Source organism: Schistocerca piceifrons, chromosome 4, assembly GCF_021461385.2.
Source record: "Schistocerca piceifrons isolate TAMUIC-IGC-003096 chromosome 4, iqSchPice1.1, whole genome shotgun sequence".
Classification (NCBI taxonomy): domain Eukaryota; kingdom Metazoa; phylum Arthropoda; class Insecta; order Orthoptera; family Acrididae; genus Schistocerca; species Schistocerca piceifrons.
Window position 1 is genome coordinate 471028538 of NC_060141.1, and position 16632 is coordinate 471045169.

A 16632-nucleotide genomic window follows, 5' to 3' on the forward strand; every position below is an offset into this window, starting at 1 on the left:
CCTTGTTAGAAAAGAAACTGCAGATTAGTGGAAACTTGTGGCTGGATAAGTTCAGTAAAGCCAGCAGAAAAGAAAAATATAACTTCATTTACACAAGCTTATCTTAATAATTGAACTTACTTATTTCTTGTATACCGAATCAGGCATGTGGTCCTGTAAGGCTGCAAACTTGTTGGTGATGTCTTCATAGAATGGCTGTGTTTATAGTAAATGTACTAGAAGTACTTTATGAATTTAAATATTCGCTACAGAAAAAGAGTCTATTTTGAAATAGCATCCATCAGGTGCATTTTTATATGCTTCGAGCAACTTCATTCCACAGACATTGTAGTTTGACACTAGTTTATAATTACCTAAAAAATGTCTTTATCCTCATTAAGCATTTCTAACATCTTTTGATGGAAGTCTTACTATACTTTTCATCAGCATACAAAAAAGAGAGTTTGTTTTATAAACATTGTCTCCTGGAGAATATAGGCACAAATAAATTTAGCTAGTTTTCATGTACATTAGAAAGCAAATGGGTGGTATTCATCAAATTTTGTGCATTGACAAGAAAAACGAACTGCTTTCTTTCACAACTGTGAAATCTCTCAACCATTTCCATCAAAACATGACTCAAAATTTTGTACTACAAGGCTTCATATATTGGAACATTTTTAATTCCTCTTGTTTCTTAGCATATCACCAGTAGTTCTTACTTCTGGTAATAAATCTTGTAGCAGTTCAACCATTCCAATCTACTTTGCTGTATACAATGCCATGGTGATTATTTCCACAGTAGTGTACTGGTAAATGTCACTCAGCTGTCGAAAGTGTTACTGCACTGGCAGATTACACAAGGTACGCAGAGGGATCTGTACAAGGGCTGTGTGGTGGAATGTGGCAAGTGTGCAGAAATGTTAACAGGTTCAGGTCATCCATCCCGAGTACAAAGATTGCTAAAGGGTTGCATATCTTCTGTATTCAGACACCAAAATGAATAGGAGGAGGAGGAATGAGATTAATGTTTAACATCCCATAGACAATGAGCTCATTAGAGATGGAGAACAAGCTCAGATTAGGGAAAGAAAATGGCTGTGCCCTTTCAAAGGAACCATCCCAGCATTTGCCTGAAGCGATTTAGGGCACTTGCAGAAAACCTAAACCTGAATGAGCCATTGTCCTCCCGAATGCAAGTCCACTGTGCTAGTCACTGTGCATCTCACTCAGTAAAATGAATTGGAACAATTTATCACAACTGTTTGTTCTCAGACTTCAACAGTATCCAGCACCCAAGCAATGTGTTTCCAGATATGGGTTTCTTCTTGAAAATTGATCAATTTTACCTTCCTGCACAACATACTAAGTACTGTCAGTGTTTGTTTTGGGTCACGCCATCTCTCTCTTTCTGTCTCTCTACATTGCTCTCCATAAGTTATATATAAATACATAATTTCTGGAGGGCAACAAAGAGAGCACATAGTCCTTCAACTGTAGTGTTCAAGCCAAGTGTGGAAAGCAATTTCACATATCACCTTTTTTCTTGTGAAATAAAGTTTTCTGATTATGTGGTAATTCAGTGACTGCAGAGTTTTGAATCAACTGATCATTAACAGTCCATCTATTAATGAATCACATTAAACCATTTCAAAACTCTGAAACCATGTCTGACAGGACAGACACCAATTACTATAATATGTACGTTCATCAGATTGTGTTATAGTGTTTCAATGTGATGGATGCACAACAATACCCAAACCCTTGTGGGAATATAGTTAGTCTGGGAGCAAGTGGATTAATGGATAGGAGGCACTACTACGTGGCAGGTAGCATATGGAGATTTGGATCGGAGGGGGGACATGTTTGGATAGCCAAGGTGGTTAAGTCAACTGCTCACATAAAGTAGGAAATCCCTTTTCAACTACTGGTCTGGTATAAATTGTAACCTGCCACCATTGAATTCACTCACTGAAACTACATGTCTGAAATATCTTTCGTTGCTATATTTTAGATTTCTCCAGATGAGCTCCTGACATCAACTAACTAAAACCCCATTCCTGAAAAATAAATAGTGCTTTTATTTTCCTGAAATGTTATTGTACAAATTCTAATAAAAATAATGATAAATTTAAGTGACGAGTTTCTCTCTCTTTATTCTGAGGCCAGTGCCCGTTAACTGTGGAATCAAGTGTTGAATTTACTTTTCTGCATGTTGCTGATATTTCAAATGACATGTCCTTCCTCCCACACATTCACATATAGAAAAATACAATTACCAACAAAATATTACAATACAATAAATCATGTGCAGGTAGTGTACTGATCCTCATTATTTATGTGAGACAGTGTGATTCATAGACCCAGTGTAAGCTCTAGAAATTTTTTTGGACCATCTTACAGCTTCCGCCTCCTTGCACTGTCTTTTTGCAGAATTTATTTTCTTATAAATATATAATTCATATTTATAGAGAATATGTTTTCTTTTCTTAACTTCTTTTCAGCACTACTTTAGAGAAAACACTTGATACTCTTCTAGTAATTTTTATGGGTAGAGAAAGGATACTAATTTCCTTCAATCACTGATTTTTAATTCCTCTTGTTTCTTAGCATATCACCAGTAATCCTTACTTCTGGTAATAAATCTTGTAGCAGTTCAACCACTCCAATCCACTTTGCTGTATACAAAGCCATGTTGATTATTTCTACAGTAGTGTACTGGTACATGGTCAAGAGAAAGGTTTGATGTATAGGCTTCTCAGCCCTTATCCTCCAAATGACATCATATCATATATGAACATCTAGTACAAGAATAATACACTATGTAGGATAGTCTAACAAAGTTGTCCCTTCTTTATTAACATATTTCCTGCCAGCTAACTAAATCCACTGCATTTCATATGATAAAACCGTTCTGTTGATTCAAAGTATTTTGTCATGTATTGTTGTTTTTCTGACATGTTCCACATCCTGGAGGACCTCCTCATTATGGATCAATTGGAATGAAAGTAAATCGAATCTAATCTAATCATGACTCTAAACTCATGATACTGATGAGCCAATACAACGATTATATCCAGGATTTCCACCTGTCTCCCATCAGAGGTTCAAGTCCTCCCTCGGGCATGGGTGTGTGTGTGTTGTTATTAGCATAAGTTAGTTTAAGTTAGTTTAAGTAGTGTGTAAGTCTAGGGACCAATGACCTAAGCAGTTTGGTCCCTTAGCAATTCACACATAGTTGAACATTTTTCCACCTGTCTATAAGCATCTGCAATTTCATATCGTTTTATTATCTTCCCGTAAATCATTTACATGATGTAGGAATTGTCACAACAAAGTTATCATACAAGTACAAGTACTAGAAACATAATAATGTAATATCACTTTAAAGGCATTTTTAAAAGTATGAATTTAGAGTAATAAATTAAAATTTTTGGCAATAAATTTACACACAATCAGAGTACTTATCTATGTCATAGAAAGTTTTGCTCAAACGATAATTTTTAGCTCATTCTTAAATTTTACTTCATCTATTATTTCCTTCATGTACACTGGCAGAGCATTGGAAAGTTTTATTCCAAAATAACTTATATGCTTTTGGGTTTATGTTGTCCTTACCCTTGCTACATACAAATTGTTATGACTTCTTGTATTATAATTGTGGCAGTCCTCATTTGTATGTAGATTTTTCATATATGCTCTTGTACACAGAGAGTTTTTAAATTTATACAGTGAGTATTTGTAGTTGTTTGAAAAGGGGCCTGCATGTTACCCCTCAAATTATAACAGAATTTACACCTGTCTATCATACACAGGGGCGATGTTCTTGAGGACAATATCATGGAAACGGAAGAGGATGTAGATGAAGATGAAATGGGAGATATGATACTGCATGAAGAGTTTCACAGAGCACTGACAGACTTAAGTCAAAACCAGGCCCTGGGAGTAGACAACGTTCCACTAGAACTACTGACAGCCTTGGGAGAGCCAGTCCTGACAAAACTCTACCATCTGGTGAGCAAGATGTATGAGACAGGCGAAATACCCTCAGACTTCAGGAAGAATATAATAATTCCAATCACAAAGAAAACAGGTGTTGACAGATGTGAAAATTACCGAACTATCACTTTAATAAGTCACAGCTGCAAAATACTAACGCAAATTCTTTACAGACGAATGGAAAAACTGGTAGAAGCCTACCACGGGGAAGATCAGTTTGGATTCTGTAGAAATGTTGGAATATGTGAGGCAATACTGACCCTACGACTTATCTTAGAAGAAAGATTAAGAAAAGGCAAACCTACGTTTCTAGCATTTGTAGACTTAGAGAAAGCTTATGACAATGTTGACTGGAATACTCTCTTTCAAATTCTGAAGGTGGCAGGGGTAAAATACAGGGAGCGAAAGGCTATTTACAATTTGTACAGAAAGCAGATGGCAGTTATAAGAGTCGAGGGACATGAAAGGGAAGCAGTGGTTGGGAAGGTAGTGAGACAGGGTTGAAACCTCTCCCCAATGCTATTCAATCTGTATATTGAGCAAGCAGTAAAGGAAACAAAAGAAAAGTTAGGAGTAGGTATTAAAATCCATGGAGAAGAAATAAAAACTTTGAGGTTCGCCGATGACTTTGTAATTCTGTCAGAGACAGCAAAGGACTTGGAAGAGCAGTTGAACAGAATGGACAGTGTCTTGAAAGGAGGGTATAAGACGAACATCAACAAAAGCAAAACGAGGATAATGGAATGTAGTCGAATTAAGTCAGGTGATGCTGAAGGAATTAGATTAGGAAATGAGACACTTAAAGTAGTAAAGGAGTTTTGCTATTTGGGGAGCAAAATAACTGACAATGGTCAAAGTAGAGAGGATATAAAATGTAGACTGGCAATGGCAAGGAAAGCGTTCCTGAAGAAGAGAAATTCGTTAACATTGAGTATTGATTTAAGTGTCAGGAAGTCGTTTCTGAAAGTATTTGTATGGAGTGTAGCCATGTATGGAAGTGAAACGTGGACAATAAATAGTTTAGACAAGAAGAGAAAAGAAGCTTTTGAAATGTGGTGCTACAGAAGAATGCTGAAGATTAGATGGGTAGATCACATAACTAATGAGGAGGTATTGAATAGAATTGGGGAGAAGAGGCGTTTGTGGCACAACTTGACTAGAAGAAGGGATTGGTTGGTAGGACATGTTCTAAGGCATCAAGGGATCACCAATTTAGTACTGTAGGGCAACATGGAGGGTCAAAATCGTAGAGGGAGACCAAGAGATGGGTAAACTAAGCAGATTCAGAAGGATGTAGGCTGCAGTAGGTACTGGGAGATGATGAAGCTTGCACAGGGTAGAGTAGCATGGAGAGCAGTATCAAACCAGTCTCAGGACTGAAGACCACAACAACAACATATCATACACTACCATGACAAAGACTGTTTCTTTGCATACAACCCCTCACACTATAGTTCTTAATCAATGAACACTCCACCTTCTTTTGGAGTCATACATAACCACCAAATTGTTGCTTATCAAAATCCTAATAAGGCTTGCACAAAATAGAACCATATTCACCTCACCCCTCCAGTTATGTTTCTAAATTCAGACAGTAGTAGTTTCTCTCACTTTACCAGCACTATCTCAGACTAAAAAGTACTAGGTCAATTGTTTCTTTCTTGTGAAAGCACTTATACTGAAGAATGACTCCGCACCCTAAATTCTTCTGATGAATGTTATAGTAGTCATGGTGCCTTCCCAGTTAAAAGAATACCTCTTATCTACAATTATCACTGACAGAAAAATGTCTTTGACTCAGAACAATAACATTATCCAACTCCTTCACTTTATGCATTTCTCTATCTTGATCATCAGTACAGTTATGCCTCACACAATGGCAGTATCTATAACACACCCATTCTCTGATAGTGTTTTGCTGGTTGCCTATTCCGATACTCACATCTTAATGTACTACAATTGGGCTTGAGTATGAATGTGAGATTTCATCATGATATGTACTGATAAAATTATAGTTATCTTCCTTCCATGTCAATTGGTTAAATCTCCATGAGCTTGTGGCTGGGTGTTCCTCGACCATCATCAATTGGTGACTGTAGTGGAAGTGCTGTGTCATCCTTGTGTAGCCACATTACCTTCTGTGACATCACAGGTGCTCACTCCAGCACCATATACATGTTTTTTCACACATCTTCCACACTCACTCCACATTTTCAACAGTGAGTTTCAAGCAGTGCTTAGCTGTAGGCAACTGTATTTATGGTGAGTGTTGTCAGAAAATTTTAGCTCAGTCATTTACTTTTATGAATCTGTCCCAGAAAACAGTTGTTCTTTTAATAACAGGTGTCTCAGTGAATGTAATTCACTGTCCGTTATCCAGAGCATGTCTTCTGTCACTGATTTCTTAGGCTACCATAGTCTGAAACACCTTTTATATAATGTATGATGAAGTTAAGTGGTATATGTAGCCTGTCTGACATAAAAATTTACGCTACCATATGGTATTCATTATATCACTGAAATCCAAATGCCTACATCATCTACCATAGGCGTCATGAGTTGCATTTTTGGTGAAAATAAAACTAAATCAATTTTATGCAGTTTTGCTAAGAAATATACTGGATTGGCTAGAACATAAATTTGGTATCATCTTATAGGAGTCCCTCAAATCACACAAACTGCATTCATCCATATCTTCAACCAATCTTTATTTATTCATTCACTCATTATTAGAGATATAATTTCACTTTGTTTTTGAATGTTGAGAATTTGCAGTTTTCTACTAATATTTACCAGCAACGTCTTATAGATTTTGCACCAAAGTGCAAAACTCAAATCTAAGCCCTACAGAAAAATGTGTTGCTAATATGAAAACTCTTTTTACTTCCATTAATGTGGTTGTTGATTGTAAAGTTCACCATAAATTCATACTAGTTATGTCTGGAAGTTAGCAAAGGGAGTTTTCTGATCAGTTTATCCATGCATTGAGTTCCATTTATGGTCTGCCAATTTATCTCTACTTCTGGTAACCTCAACTCAGTTTTCCTTACCTAAACTGCATATTATGGAGTTTTGTAAGATTGGAGTTCATCAGTTAGCTGTGAATATGTTGTTAGCCTGTTTTGCTTTCTCATGGTTGTGCTTGATATTAATCACTTGACTGTGCTCGACGAACTGGGCCTGGGAGCCATTGCTGCACTGTCATCATGTTCAACAAACTGAGTGTGTCCAGCCATGCTCTCTTGCCCGGCATGCCTGTCGAATTGAGTTCTGCCACCTGTTTAGTGAGACAGTAGAATCTTCCAAGTGCAAACATGTCAAAGTGCACACCTTCTTCATGTTTGCGTGATGAAGACATTAGATTAGATTTACTTTCATTCCAATTGATCTGTAGTGAGGAGGTCCTCCAGGATGTGAAACATGTCAGAAAAACAACAATACATTACAAATATTTACAACTAAAACAAATAAGCTAATGTACCATTCCACAGGTCTCAAGTGGAATGATCGTCATTTTTAATGAACACTAAGAGTCATTTTACAAATATTAATGCACTGAATTTAAAATAAAAAAGTTTTTTATTTATTTATAAGGTAATAAACATGTAATACAACTACTGTAATACTTATTTACTGCACTGAAATGTTGCAGAAGTTATGTTGTACTCATATACAAATCAGCTGGTTTTACTAAGAAATTCATCAATGGAGTAGAAGGAGTTGGCCACCAATAAATCCTTTAGGCTTCTCTTAAACTGAATTTCATTGGTTGTTAAGCTTTTTATGGCTGCTGGCAAGTTATTGAAAATGTGTGTTCCTGAATAATGCACACCTTTTTGTACAACACTAAGTTACTTTAAATCCTTGTGAAGATTATTCTTATTTCTAGTATTGATTCCATGAATTGCGTTGTTGGTTTGAAAAAGTTATATATTTTTAATGACAAATTTCATTAAGGAATAAATATGTTGGGAAGCAGTAGTTAGTATCCCTAATTCCCTAAACAGGCTTCTGCAGGATGTTCTTGAGTTCACACCACATATAATTCTTACTGCACGTTTTTGTGCCCGGAAAACTTTAGCTTGGCTTGATGAATTACCCCAAAAAATAATCCCATATGACATTATGGAATGAAAGTAAGCATAGTATGCCAGCTTTTTCATTTTTATATCTCCTATGTCTGACAAAATTCGCATTGCAAACAGAGATTTGTTAAGACGCTTCAGCGGTTCTGTGGTGTGCTCCTCCCAGTTGAATTTATTATCAAGCTGTAATCCCAAGAATTTAACACTGTGCACTTCTTCTATCTTCTTGTCATCGTATGTTAGACATATACTCTTGGGACACTCCTTACAAGTTCTGAACTGCATGTAGTGTGTTTTTTCAAAGTTTAGTGACAAAGAATTGGCTAGGAACCAGTGATTAATGTCCACAAATATTTTATTGGCTGATCTTTCTAAGACTACACTTGATTTGCTATTTATTGCAATGTTTGTATCATCGGCAAACAAAACAAACTTGGCATCTGGTAATGTTACTGATGAAAGGTCATTGATATACACAAGAAAAAGTAAGGACCCCAAAATGGAACCTTGTGGGACCACACATGTAATTAGTTCACAGTTGGATGATGCCTGATAGCTTGATACATGTCTCTTTCCTAATAACACCCTTTGTTTCCTGCCAGAGATATAAGATTTGAACCATTTTGCAGCATTTCCTGTTACACTATAATATTCTAGTTTACTTAAAAGGATATTGTGATTTACACAGTCAAATGCCTTTGACAGATCACAAAATATACCAGTTGCCTGCAATTTTTTGTCTAATGAATTAAGCACATTTTCACTGTAAGTGTAGATAGCCTTCTCAATATCAGAACCTTTTAGAAATCCAAACTGTGACTTTGACAATATGTTATTTGAGATAAGATGGTTATACAGACGACTGTACATTACTTTTTCGAAAATTTTTGAGAATGCTGGCAACAGTGAAATCGGACGGAAATTTGATGCTATTTCTTTATCTCCCTTCTTAAACAGTGGCTTAACTTCCGCATATTTCAGCCATTCAGGAAATATTCCACTGATAAATGACTGGTTACACAGATAGCTTAATATGTTACTTAGCTCAGAATCACGTTCTTTAATTAACTTTGTTGATATTTCATCATACCCACTAGATGTTTTTGATTTTAAAGATTTTACGATAGACATTATTTCTGTTGGGGTAGTGAGGGTCAAATTCATATTATGGAAGTTACTTGAAATGTCTGGTCTAAGGTAATCGATAGCAGCATCTATCGAACCTGACAACCCAATCTTTTCAGTAACAGTTATAAAATGTTTGTTAAAAAGTTCTGCAACAGTATACACATCTGTCACCAATGTATCATTTACTCTTAATGCTATTTGTTCCTCTTCATGTCTGGTTCTACCAGTCTCCTCCTTCACTATATCCCATATTGTCTTTATTTTGTTATCTGATATGACTATCTTTTCCTTGTAATATATTTGCTTTGACATCTGCATTACAGTCTTTAATATTTTGCAGTATTTCTTACAATGTGCTATAGCATCAACATTGGAAATGTTTCGGATTGACAGATACAGTTTTCTTTTTGTTTTACAAGATATCCCTATTCCTCGAGTAATCCATGGCTTCTCTGTAGACTTTGCTCTAACCTTGGTAAGTTTTGGGGGAAAGCAGTGTTCGAATAAGGTAAGCACTTTATTAGCAAAAATGTTATATTTTTCATTCATGCCATGAGCACTGTAAACATCAGTCCAGTGATTGTCTCTGAGGAGTGTCCTAAAATAATCAATTTTTGGCTTACTGATTACCCTCTTGAGCTCAGATTTAACAGATTTTATATCCTGTTCAGTATTAACATTTAACAGAAGGAACTGCATGTCATGGTCTGAGAGGCCATTGACTATTGGTTTTGTAATATAATTTTGTTCATTGGACTTTTCTATAAAGATATTATCAATAGCTGTTTGTGAGCAAGTGGCTATCCTAGTGGGGAACTTTACAGTATGAATTAAGTTGAATGATAGTGTTACTAACTCAAATAAGTTCTTATTGGGAGAGTCTTTAAGGAAATCTACATTGAAATCTCCAGCAACCACTATTTCTTTGTTGTTGGTTGTTAAATGGGCCAGTACAGCTTCAAGGTGGTTTACAAACAGATTAAAGTTACCTGCAGGTGCTTGATATACACTTAATATTATGAAGGATTCTTTGTGAAATTCTAATTCTGTTGCACATGCTTCCATATGCTGTTCTAGGCAAAATTTTTGAATTTCTATGTTCTTAAATTTATGACAGTTCCTGATGAATGTGGCAACTCCTCCTTTCTCCATTTCTGATCTACAAAAGTGAGATGCTAACCTAAACCCTGTAACACTTAACAAGTTCTGTACCAGTGGTCACATTGAAGTATTATTAAACCAAAGTGATAATAAATGGTCTAGTGACAGTTTTTGAAGTGGTGGTGATGACAGTGATGACAATTTCAGCAACAGTGATACAGAAATGTCAAGTGTGGAAGAGGACGTTGCAAAAGAAGTGTTGACTGCTGACACTAGTTCTTCAAGATTTTGCTCAGTTAAATGTAGACCTGACAATAGTAAGTTTCCTTTCACTGGCACTATAGGAGTAAAAATTAGTTACAACAATCCTCCAGATCCATTAAATACTTTTACCTTCTGTTTTGATGACAGCTTGTTAACAGTTATATCAAGGTAAACAAACGAATATGCTGAACAATTTAAAAGTTCATATGCAGACAAATTGAAACAATGATCTCATGTGCACAAGTGGGTACCTCCAAATAATGGAGAGCTCTGTTCACTGTTTGCATTGCTATTTCTCCAAGGAATTGTGCAAAAACCAGAATTCGAAACATATTATTCAAGAAAAGAAGTTGCTGAAACTCCAATTTTCTGAAAAATTATGTCTGAAAGCAGATTTAGTCTTCTCTTGAAGTTCCTTCATTTCAATGACAATACTTTGTATTCGCAAGACTGTCGAATTCCTCCCAAACTGTTCAAACTGAAACCTGCCATCGACCATTTACAAAAAAAAAAAAAAAAAAAAAAAAAATTGAAGAGGCTTATACTCCAGAACAAGAATTGGCGATTGATGAATCCCTCCTACTGTTGAAAGGACGGCTTTCTATAAAGCACTATATTCCATTGAAATGTGCTCGTTTTGGAATTAAGTCATTTTGTCTTTGTGAAGCAAAAAGTGGCTATTTGTGTCGCTTTATCATTTGCACTGGAAAAGACACAGTGTTAGAGCCACAATATATGGAATATCCTTTAGCATCGAAAGTTGTTTTGTTGTTACTCAGAGGGTATTTGGACACAGGATATATGGTTTTTACTGATCGATTCTATTCAAGTCCCCAGCTGTTAGATTTTCTTGTATCTAAAAGCACTGACTATATTGGAACACTTATGGTGAACAGAAAAGAAATGCTAGCATCTTTGAGGGAGGGAAAACTCGAAAAGGGTCAGGTTAAGACCTTTTATAGGGGAAAGTTGATGGCGATGTGATAGAAAGGCAAAAAAGATGTGTACACTATCGAGTGTCTGTAGTAATGAACTGAAACAAACTGAGAAGAGGAGAACAGTAAAAACAAAACCGGAAGTTATTCTGAAATACAATGACAGAATGGGTGGTGTTGATTTGGCTGACCAGTACATGACAAATTATACTGCCACAAGAAACTGCCTGCTTAAATATTATATGAAGCAGTTTTGCCATTTCATGCAAGTGACAGCTCTCAATTCCTACCTTATATATAATAAACTTGGTGGAAAACTGGGATAATTTGATTTTCAAATCCGTTTAATCGAAAGTTTACTGGAAAAATACAGTGCACATATTGTTTCGTCCTCTCAGCACAGTAAGGTTGGATGGCCCTGCCAAGTTCCAGTCCCAACACATTTGGTAGGCTGGCACTTTCCCAAACACATTACAGCTAATGAATTCAAGGCGCCAAAATGAAAATTCCGAGTGTGTTGCAGCAAACTGCGTGACAACGGAAATAAAATAAGAGGAGAAATGCATGTGTCTTGTGAAGAGTGTAATGTTGAATTGCGTGTAATACCACGCTTTGAGCTATACCATACAAAGAGTAATTTCTGATAAATATCCTTCAAGAAACTGTGTTTCCTTTAGCTCTACCACTAAAACCCTTCCTCAGAATATAAAAATGAATAATAAATAATTTTTATTTCAGCAGCAGCATTACTACTGCAAAAACCTTCACATTGTTAGCTATTCAGTTGTTAGATAATTACTTGACCTCACAACAATTGCTCATAAGCATGTCAAATGTGCACCGCTATAGTAAGCACTAGAGGTGTGGAAAGAATTACACGCAAGGGAACAGTTCTAGGTGTCAAAACTCCCCACCTAAGCAGCGTTCCAGCACCTGACAATAGCCTGCCACTGGGCACTCTTCGGTACAACAAACAGCATGGTCAAGGGGTTAATGTATTTGGGACTCATTATAGCATACTTATACCCTCAGAAAATGTCACTGTTTTATATCGGTCATTTCGTTTTGGTAAAGAATAGGAATGGGACAGGTACTGAACCTTGTAGGACACAAAATGTAATGATTCCCTCTTCCCAATTTATTTTTTTCCCCCATAGTCTCACTTTTCAATGTGATCCACCATTTCTTAACCATGAGATATAAATCCATCCATGCAAGGGGGATTAATTTAATGCTAAATTATATACTTTCACCTAGTACAATGTTATGTGTCTCTATATTTGTTGGGAATATTACTGCAGGATAAAAAACTAAAGTTAGAAATCCTCTAGTGCCCTTGAGCAGTACCATCCAAGAAGAAATCAATATTTAAAACACATCATTCAGTGAATTCCCTGTTGTTTCTACTAACTATTGTTGTTGTTGTGGTCTTCAGTTATGCAGCTCTCCATGCTTCTCTATCCTGTACAAGCTTCTTCATCTCCAAGTAACTACTGAAACCTAAATCCTTCTGAATCTACTTAATGCATTCATCTCTTGGTTGCCCAATATGATTTTTACCCTCCATGCTGCCCTTCAATACTAAATTGATGATCCCTTAATGCCTCAGAACATGTCCTACCAACCAATCCCTTCTTCTAGTCAAATTGTGCCACAAATTCCTCACTTCCCCCCAATTCTATTCAGTACCTCCTCATTAGTTATGTGATTTACCCACCTAACCATCAGCATTCTTCTGTAGCACCACATTTCAAAAGCTTCTATTCTCCTCTTATCTAAACTATTTATTGTCCATGTTTCACTTCCATTCATGGCTACACACCATACAAATACTTTCAGAAATGACTTCCTGGAACTTAAATCTATACTCTATACTAACAAATTTCAGAAAAGCTTTCCTTCCCATTGCTAGTCTACATTTTATATCCTCTCTACTTCAACCATCATCAGTTATTTTGCTCCCCAAATAGCAAAACTCATCTACAACTTTAAGTGTCTCATTCCCTAATCTAATTCCCTCAGCATCACCTGATTTAATTCAACTACATTCCATTATCCCCATTTCTCTTTTGTTGATGTTCATCTTATATCCTCCTTTCAAGACACTGTCCATTCCATTTTACTGCTCTTCCATATCCTTCGCCGTCTCTGACAGAATTAGAATGTCATCAGCAACCTCAAAGTTTTTATTTTTCCTCCAAGGGTTTTAATTCCTATTTCATATTTTTCTTTTGTTTCCTTTAGTGCTTGCTCTACTAACTGTAAGTTTTATTATTAATATCTCTACCAGCCTTACAAAGTTGACCCCCATTGGGAATTTGTACACTGTTGGAAACTGTGTCATATTTTTTAAATACTACCAAAGCACAGCATTCACAGAGTTGTGCAATGCTGTACCTATTGATGTACATCACCGGATTGTTTTCTTACATATAGTCACTCCCCCTCCCTTATATCCCTACAGTAATAGACACTAATTGTATCTATTCATGTGCACCAGTTCAATATGATATCATCATTTGTGTAATATGATAAACATTTGGGATAGCAGTTAGTACCATTGTATTGTAGAATGCCAGTGTGTTTCTGATGAAAACTGACATATTTGTAAATTAATTGTTATAGGAAATTATTTTACAAAATTTATCACAGAAAAGCTTTGTGTTTCACACACCAATTTATTTTAAATCTGTTACATATTCCTGCTGAATATGATGTCACATTTAAATTAATTTGAACTATCGTTTTCACTGTAAATTGTGAAAAACTGGAATGTTATCAATACAAAAATGACTGTGTGCTGTCATAAATCTACACTGATGGGAAAAAAGTCACAATACCAAAAAATAATTAATGTAGGGTAATGAAATTTTTGAAAATTTTGTAGGATTACACAGAGGTGTCTGGGTGAATATTGTCCTGTTTGAAAAGACCCCTGGAATGCTGTTCATGAATGGCAGCACTACAGGTTAGGTCACCAGACTGATGTAAAAACTTACAATCAGGATCCATGGGATAATCACTAAGTGTTCCTGCTGTCATTTGAAATCACATCCCAGACCATAACTCCTGGTGTATGGCCAACGTGTCTATCATGCAGACGGGCTGGTTGCAGGCAATCAACTGGGCTCCTTCTAAGGAACACACTGGCACTAATGCAGAACCAATTTTCACCAGAAAACACATCTCCACCTTGCCCTCATATGAGCTGTCACTTGACACCACTAAAGTCACAAATCACGATGGTTCGGGGTCAGTGGAATGCACACTACAAGACATCTGGCTCACAGTTGTTCTTGAAGTAACTTATATGTAACAGTTCATTGTGTCATTGTGATGCAACTGCTGCTCAGATCACTGCTGCAGATGTAGTATTATGCACCAGATCCATTAGCTGAGCACAATGGTCTTACTTCTCGGTAGTGCCATGTGGATGTCAGGAGCCCAGCCATCTTGCGACCATACATTCTTGTGACCACAGCTGCCAACAGTCATGTAAAGTGGTTACATTCCTGCCAAGATTTTCTGCAATATCACAGAAAGAATACCCATGTTCTTGTAGCCCTATTACATAATCTTGTTCATACTCAGTGAGGTGTTGATAATGGTGTCTTTATCATTTTAAAGGTGTTCTTGGCTAATATCAATTCACCATGTCCAAACTCAAAGGTGACAAATGCTCATGAGTGTTAGAGCATATATTGATAGCAAACCTAATTTGCATCCTCACAGTGGCACTGCTAGCTCCATTCTTATATGACTGGTGAAAAACTTGTAAAGCATCACCTTTCAGATGTGTAAACACACCTGATGACTTTTGTTCATGTCACACAACTCCTTGATGGTGCTTCCATATTTTTCTGTTAGTGTATATAAGGCCTGCTGTTAGGATGAGCCTGGACAGTTGTGAAGCATTATTTGACACACAAGTAGTTGTAAGGCAGTAATTGTTGTAATCAGCAACTGAGTTATTGGAAAATTGTCAATAACAGACGAAATTACATAACATCGATGTCGAAACTCATATGAAAAGTACAAAACCTATTCCACATCAAATATACAACTGAAAAAAGTCCAAGACACCTGCCAATATTATTATTATATTGTATTATATTATATTATATTATATTATATTATTATTACTTTTGTATCCAGGATAGTGCAGTACAGTTATTAACACAACCAAAATATACCTGCAATAAACAGACAAGATTTTGTGTATGAAAAATTTATTTTGAGGCCCACAATTCACCAGTAACAACAATAATAATAATTTTATTGCATTCAGCTGATTACAGCAATAGACAAAGACAAGAGCATATATTTCTACATTAACTACTATATTGAGGTAAACTGGTTTACATAAAATAGGTACACATTAGAATACAGTATTTTCATCTTCAAAAAATTTGTCAGTGGTTTAAGATGGTCTGTTCACTAGTAGCTTATATAATTTAGCTTTAAAAATATTTACAGGCAGTTCTTTAAAGTCAGCACTTAGTCAATTAAACATCCTTAGTCCAAGAACTAAGTAGGAGTTCTGCAATTTTGATAATTTATGATATGGCACGTCTATAGATGTTCTGTTTCTAGTATTATGGCTATGAATACCACTTCTCAACACAAAATTAGAGACATTGTTTCTAATGTACATTAAAACATTGTAGATGAATAAATTTACTACTGTAAGACACTGCAATTTAATAAACAGAGGTTTACAATGTTCTGTTTTATCAGAATCCTTTATTATTTTTATTACTTTCTTCTGTAAAAGTAAAATGTCATTTATATGGCAGCTGCTACCCCACAGTAAGATTCCATAAGAGATGATGCTTTGGAAGAAGGCAAAGTATGCTGATCTCACATAGTCATTGGGAACATGTCTTTTTAAATTTCTAATTAGATAAATAACTCTTGAAAGCCTAGCCAATATATTTTTAATGTGTGGTTCCCGTGTGAATTTATTGTCAATAGTAACACATAAAAATTTTACAGTTTCTAATTCTTGGTAGTTAGGAATCTCTTTGAGGCCTTAAGTAAAGTGTCTGAGTTTTGTTTTCATAACCATAATGAGGACTGAGCAAGGGTATTTTTGGTCAGTGTTTTCAGTGTACCTAGATCAGAGCTTTTATGTGGAAAAG